General features: G+C 36.3%; 1 long non-coding RNA gene across 1 annotated transcript; it reads left to right on the top strand.

The window, feature by feature from the left end:
* LOC149594135 (uncharacterized) lies at positions 1-1,422 on the top strand. The gene is made up of 3 exons (XR_016379400.1): positions 1-40; positions 137-240; positions 1,315-1,422. It is a non-coding gene; the product is annotated as an uncharacterized LOC149594135 (long non-coding RNA).
* The last annotated feature ends 4,578 nt before the right edge of the window (positions 1,423-6,000 follow it).

The raw sequence follows: 6,000 nt of genomic DNA, 5'->3' as shown, positions 1-6,000 counted from the left end.
TCTGGCTACGACGTACGATTTTAAATATAACATTCCAACTGTAAGTACAAAATACTTAAATCTGCTTTTTTCAGTTTTGGGCAGTTTATTTTCAAAAATATACAATCTGATTTTTTGTCGTAATTATTCATTCCAGAGACACGAGAGTGATTTCAATATTTGCACACATTATTACTTACCTGAACAAGGAACAGTATTTCTGTTTGGAAAATTCGTCTATTGTAACCTTCTCAATACTACGTATGTTTGCGAATTTCAGTTTTCTGATTTGGTCTATCAAAAACCACTGAATTATGTTTAAATATCAGAGTGGATCACCTAATTATTCCGAATTCTATCAGATGAAATAGGATATTTGAGATTACTTAGAAAAAAGCCTGGGGCAAAACCGTCATAAGTGGTTTTACCCCAATTTTGAATTGTTTCGTACTTTTTAGAATCACGTTGAAAATATATCATTTGAGTGTCAGATCGGTGTAACGACATAAATTTCGATACCTTTGAATTGTTCTTTTCACCATGCACTATGCGTATAAAAGTAGAACCAAGTTGATTTACCTATTCAAGTACTAGCAAATGTGGATGAGAGGGAAAGTATGACAATGGCCATAGAGCATGTGTTGAAAAACGCGGACATCAAAGTTTTGCCAATAACTATTTATCCTACTAGTGACTGATGGACTTGCAAACTCCCGACTGAAAGTAGTTCAGACATTTATGCTCCTGGGTTTAACCATAGCCCACTCGATCACGCGCATCACGACGCAAGCTGCTCGCGCTATAGCTAAATTACCGAGATTTGTTTTAAACGTATCTAGTTTTATGTGCTCTTCTATTGCTTTGATAACCTTACTTAAATCCATATTATACCTTCAAATACCTTTTAAAATATTACCAGCTACTCTGTCCTGACTACAAAGGCAAATCGAGGAAGTTCTAGCATACACAATAGCAGACGACGGTAACCGCGTAACCGCGAATTAACACAAGACCTATTTTAAGGGAGTGAACAGGCCCAGTATAGCTACGCCAATAAAACGGTGAACTACGGCGAAACTCTGATGACTCACGACTTTTGTCCATTTTCATACTTTTCCTCTCATCCACTTTTGGTAGTAGTCAATGTGTATTTGATGACACACCAAACAATATTTTGACCAAAAATCTATGGAGTTGTCCGGAAATTTCCTATTTTATTTTCATTCTATACTATTATCTATAATATGGTGGGAAAACCTGACTTAAGAAAAGCATTGGCATTAAAAAGTGTCATACTAAATATTGTTACGTTGCTCGTGGCCTCTCTTTCATTAGATTGATCTATGTAACTCCTGAGCGTGTACATGAACTTCTCAATAGTTCCGACTTTACCAGAACGAATTATTTTTTCAATTCAATTGAAGCTACAAAACGTGGGGTAATTTTGGTGTATTTCTTTTATCGTTCCTGCTTTTTCATCATACATGTTGACCGAGGGGTCGGTCATTCACGAAATCCCGTACGCTAACCGCGAAATCCAATTTTAGAAATCCAAAATCAATGCTGATTTCGAAATCCCATAAAAAATCCGAAATCAGTAACGAAATCACAAAATCAGTAAAGACATCACAAAAACAATAAAAAAATCGCAAAATCAGTAAATAAATCACAAAATCAACAAAAAAATCATAAAATCAGAAACAAAATCAGTAAAGAAATTGCGAAATCCATTACAAAATTCTCGAAATCCAAAATCAAAAGAAATCACAAAATCAAACGAAATCACGGTAAAAATCACGAAATCAAGGGAATTCGCAAAACCCGTTAAAATCACGGGAAAAATAGCAAAATCCGACGGAATCACGGGAGAAATCTCAAAATTCGACGAAATCCGTTGGATTTTACCAAATTTTGAAATCAAATGAAATCCAACGAAATCAAATGAAATCCAACGAAATCAAATGAAATCCGAAGAAATCGAATTGAATTTCGAAATCCCGTAAACCTTTTCAAAAACGTCCGACCCCTCGATGTCGACCTTAAATTGTCCTACCCATCGATGTCGACCTTAAATTGTCCGTAGTCTAATTTACATTACGCTTTTACCCTAGCTAATAGACGGGTTATTGTATCCAATGGGACTAGATGAGAGCCGCACAATGGAAATGCACATCTCACCTGTTGTGGAAGTTTCGATGGCTCAAATCTACACTGTCGTATCTCGTCTGAGTTCAGGGTCGGATCGCTATAATATACTAGGATTAAGTCCAGCTGTTTGGATCGCAACTGCCCTCACAATTGTTCTCCTTCCGCTCTGCGCCTTTATAATCAATCGTTTACAATACAAAATAATGGGAACTAAAAAGAAGGATTCCTTTATGCATTTTATCTGGGTTCTCCTGTCTGATCTGCTACAAAATCGTAATATCAGACAAAAATATTCTTCTTCAAATTCTTGCTTTCCGAAATTGTTTCATTTTTCAGCGCAAGGTGATTTGGGTCGAACGTTCCGAGGATATTTCATATACGGAGCCTTTGGTTTGTCATCTAATGTTTTAATGAAAGCATTTTCTGGGAATTTGAAAAGCGAACTAATGATTTCAAAGTCTGATTACATTAACTCGTTTGAAGACATCTTGAAGAAACCGAGTATTCTTCCCGCTATTTGCACTCAAACGCAATTCTTCTCTATATTTTTGGTAGGGCTTGTGGTTTAAATAATTATAACACACTGAAATTGTATTCATAGTTTGCCCCTGCCTTTGCATCTAATGCGTCATTTATCGTGCCTTTTCCTTTGATGTGTGAGCTAGCCTGAACCTTTTTTAATATGCCCTTGCTTTTCTTCAATACGTCTACTTACTAAAAACTTTTTTTTTCAGTTACAAAAATTTCATTGCTAAAAATATTGTTTAGAACATTTTTGTTTTTTGAGCCTTGACAATTACAAATATAATATAATTCAATAACTTATGGGACTCTGATTTAAACGCTGAATTAGAGATTACATTTCTACAGACCCCAAAATCTCTAAGCTCGCTCAATAAATTTTAACCTGGATTATGAAAATAACCAAATTGAAACTTCTTTTTGCTTCGAAATGACTCAAATGAATATCGCCCTAGAACCTTTTTGAGGTGACATTTAAAATGAAATATCTTACTGTCTTAATTAAGAAGCCCACATATAAGCAGTTCCTTATGAGCTGATCCCATAATAGCGGTCCTCATATCAACGGTTCCCCAAATAGCGGTTCCCCGAAAACGCAGTTTACCCGTTAAGGGCAGTTCCCTAACCCAGGGCCGGATTAAGAAGATTTTCGCCCGGGGCAGTGGCTCGATGGGCGCCCCCTCCCTTGGCCCCATAATTTATAAAAACCAGCTAGAAATTTTAACAATTTTGTTTTTATTAGAAATATAGGGAGCTAACAGTTCTGACCCTGAAACGTCACACCCTTCTATCTCTTACTGGAGTTTCATCCCCCCTAACGGTTGGCAACAGTATTCTACGCGCAAAAATGCCAACCAGAGGGCGGCTGCGTGACGTCAGACTATCTCTTCCCCCTAGCCAGCTGTTAGCTCCCTATTGTAATTTTGTTAAGTGAAAAGTATCCCTATGCATGGCTGATACTCACTCATACGCTCAATTTTAGTTGAATAAGTGACTAATAAATTTAAAAATAGTAAGCAAAAAGTGACTAAATAAGGGCAAATTAAGCTATAAAATAAGGACACTTTAAATGAAATGTTTTCAGACATGATCGATTTTCATAATTATTTTCAGTAGTTAAAGATATTTTAAAGGTCGGTGCCAATCTATGGGCTTAGATATTTCCAGTCAAAGGAAAGGTCCAATCATAAAATTTCTACGGCGAAATTGAATTAAACCATTTTGGAGCACAGCTCAGAATGCAAAGTAATTGATGTCGTTTTAAATCAAAACTAAAACATTCATTTGAATTGGACTGATTATAAATATTAAGTTAAATATTTGATGAGCGAGCGAAGCGAGCTCCACAATTTTTTGGGTTTGATCAACTGTAATCTCGCTGTTTTTGCGTTTAAACCGTCATACAGTCAAATATATTACGTTTAACCTTGTGGTCGAGAAGATAAATAACACCGAAAGACTCAAAAATCCAAAAAAAGTGACAAATAGTAACTAATTTTTGGAAAAGTGACTTTAAGTAACCGAATTTGAAAAAAGTGACTTAGTATCAGCCCTGCCTATGTCTTTGAATAGGCTTTTCTAGATTTAGACTCGGAAAATCTATTTATCGTCTCCTCCCAACTAATTTGGTGTAATAAATTGGTCTCGATAGCTAATATACCTATTTAAAAACGAAAAACAGTCCCGTAATCATTCAAAACTAACGTCATGTTTTTGAGTTTTTCGAAAATTTAATAAAACAATCGCTCAGATTTGGGTATCACCAGACATCTTGGGCGCCCCTATTTTGCTGGCGCCCGGGGGCAGGTGCCCCCTCTGCCCCCCCTTAATCCGGCCCTGCCCTAACCAGCGGTTCTCGTAAATGCGGCGTACGGTTACAGCAGTTTCTAAAAGAGCAGGGCAACCGAGAAGTGAAATACGATAGTCGTTTATGATGGTGTAGGTGTTGTTAGTTAAACATAATTAAGTCTCGTTAAACTTTGTTACTTGTATCACAAAAGTCTTAGATGAGGTTAGGTTTGGCTTCGTTTGGTTTAGGTATTGACTGTTAAGTTAGCGTATGATGATGATCTTCTTCAATAGGTAAGGCAAACTGCATGGTTAAGAAATGTTCAAAACTCAAGCTAAAAACTGCTATTTCCCGTGAAAAACAGCAGCCGCTATTTCTAAAACGGCAGTTTTGAATTTGGTCACTTTATTTTAGTCATTCTTTTCTTATTTACCCTGCAGTTTGCTCATCACGTTTTTCGTATAACACATTGCGAATTTGTATTTCGCAGGGAGATTCTTCTCCTATATATGTCAAAATGCAAGATCGAATGGAAAAAAACGGATTGTATTTTGGTGAAATTCTTAATATAAGAGAAGAGTTTTACTCTGGGGAAGTTTCCTTGATTCAAAGAGGTGAAATCCAGTGGAATTCTCTCACAGAGTTGAGCAAAGATAGAGTTGTTTACACTGGAACCGAAAAGTATGCCTTTGGAAGCACTCATTTGTTATTTAGTAGAAGATTGCCTCACCACATGAAGGAACTCCTTGATTATCTGTACGTGATTCATTCAAGCTGGTATTTTACTTGTTATAGATGCTGTAAAACTTAAGCCTTCATTGCCCTGGGCGGAAGAGATTTTGACCCCTTTTTCCTGAATCTATTTACTAAGAGCCTTGATTGCTGTAGATCCAAGCGTACTTAAGCCGTGTTTACATGAGACACTTTGAAACCGTTTTGAACCGTTTTGGAAAGGCCTAACACTTTTTAAAAAATAATATTTGCATTTTCTCGTGAAAGATCTCTGGTTTTATCAACTTAATATTCTTTTTTGTACATTCCAAAACGGTTTAAAACGGTTTCAAAGTGTCTCGTGTAAACGCGGCTTTAGTATCGTTTGAAAAGAAAGTAACATACAAATACAAATACAAATAACATTAAGATAAGCGACTTGTGATTCACTTTTACTCTGACCTAAATCCACTATGAAATGTATCATGAACAAGAAACAAAAACTCTCCGAATGCCTGAAAAGCCGATTCATGTTCTTTGGAGAGAGGAAAAAGATTACGTCATGAAGTATAGCCTGACTGATTTACATCATAAGTTTATAAGATATTTTCCATAATTATGACACTGCCCATGCTGTGTAATGCCGGAGCAGTGGCGTCGGAACCGGGGGGGCAGGGAGGGCTCAAGCCCCTGCTATAACGAAATGTGAGGGGGCGCAGCCCCCTCACATTTGGTTTTTAATTTTCTTAGTTTGTATTCATTTAGGTATTAAATTTTTGATAAAAATAAAAAAATTCTATATTTTAAGACATACTGCATAACAAAAAATTTTAAAGCATATTTTAGCTATA

The sequence above is a fragment of the Phalangium opilio genome, unplaced genomic scaffold (genome assembly GCF_054372755.1).
Source record: "Phalangium opilio isolate 3A_F unplaced genomic scaffold, DU_Popi_V2 ptg000390l_1, whole genome shotgun sequence".
NCBI classification, from domain to species: Eukaryota; Metazoa; Arthropoda; class Arachnida; order Opiliones; family Phalangiidae; genus Phalangium; species Phalangium opilio.
Note: the sequence above shows the minus strand (reverse complement) of the source record. Positions and strands in the feature narration are given on the sequence as shown.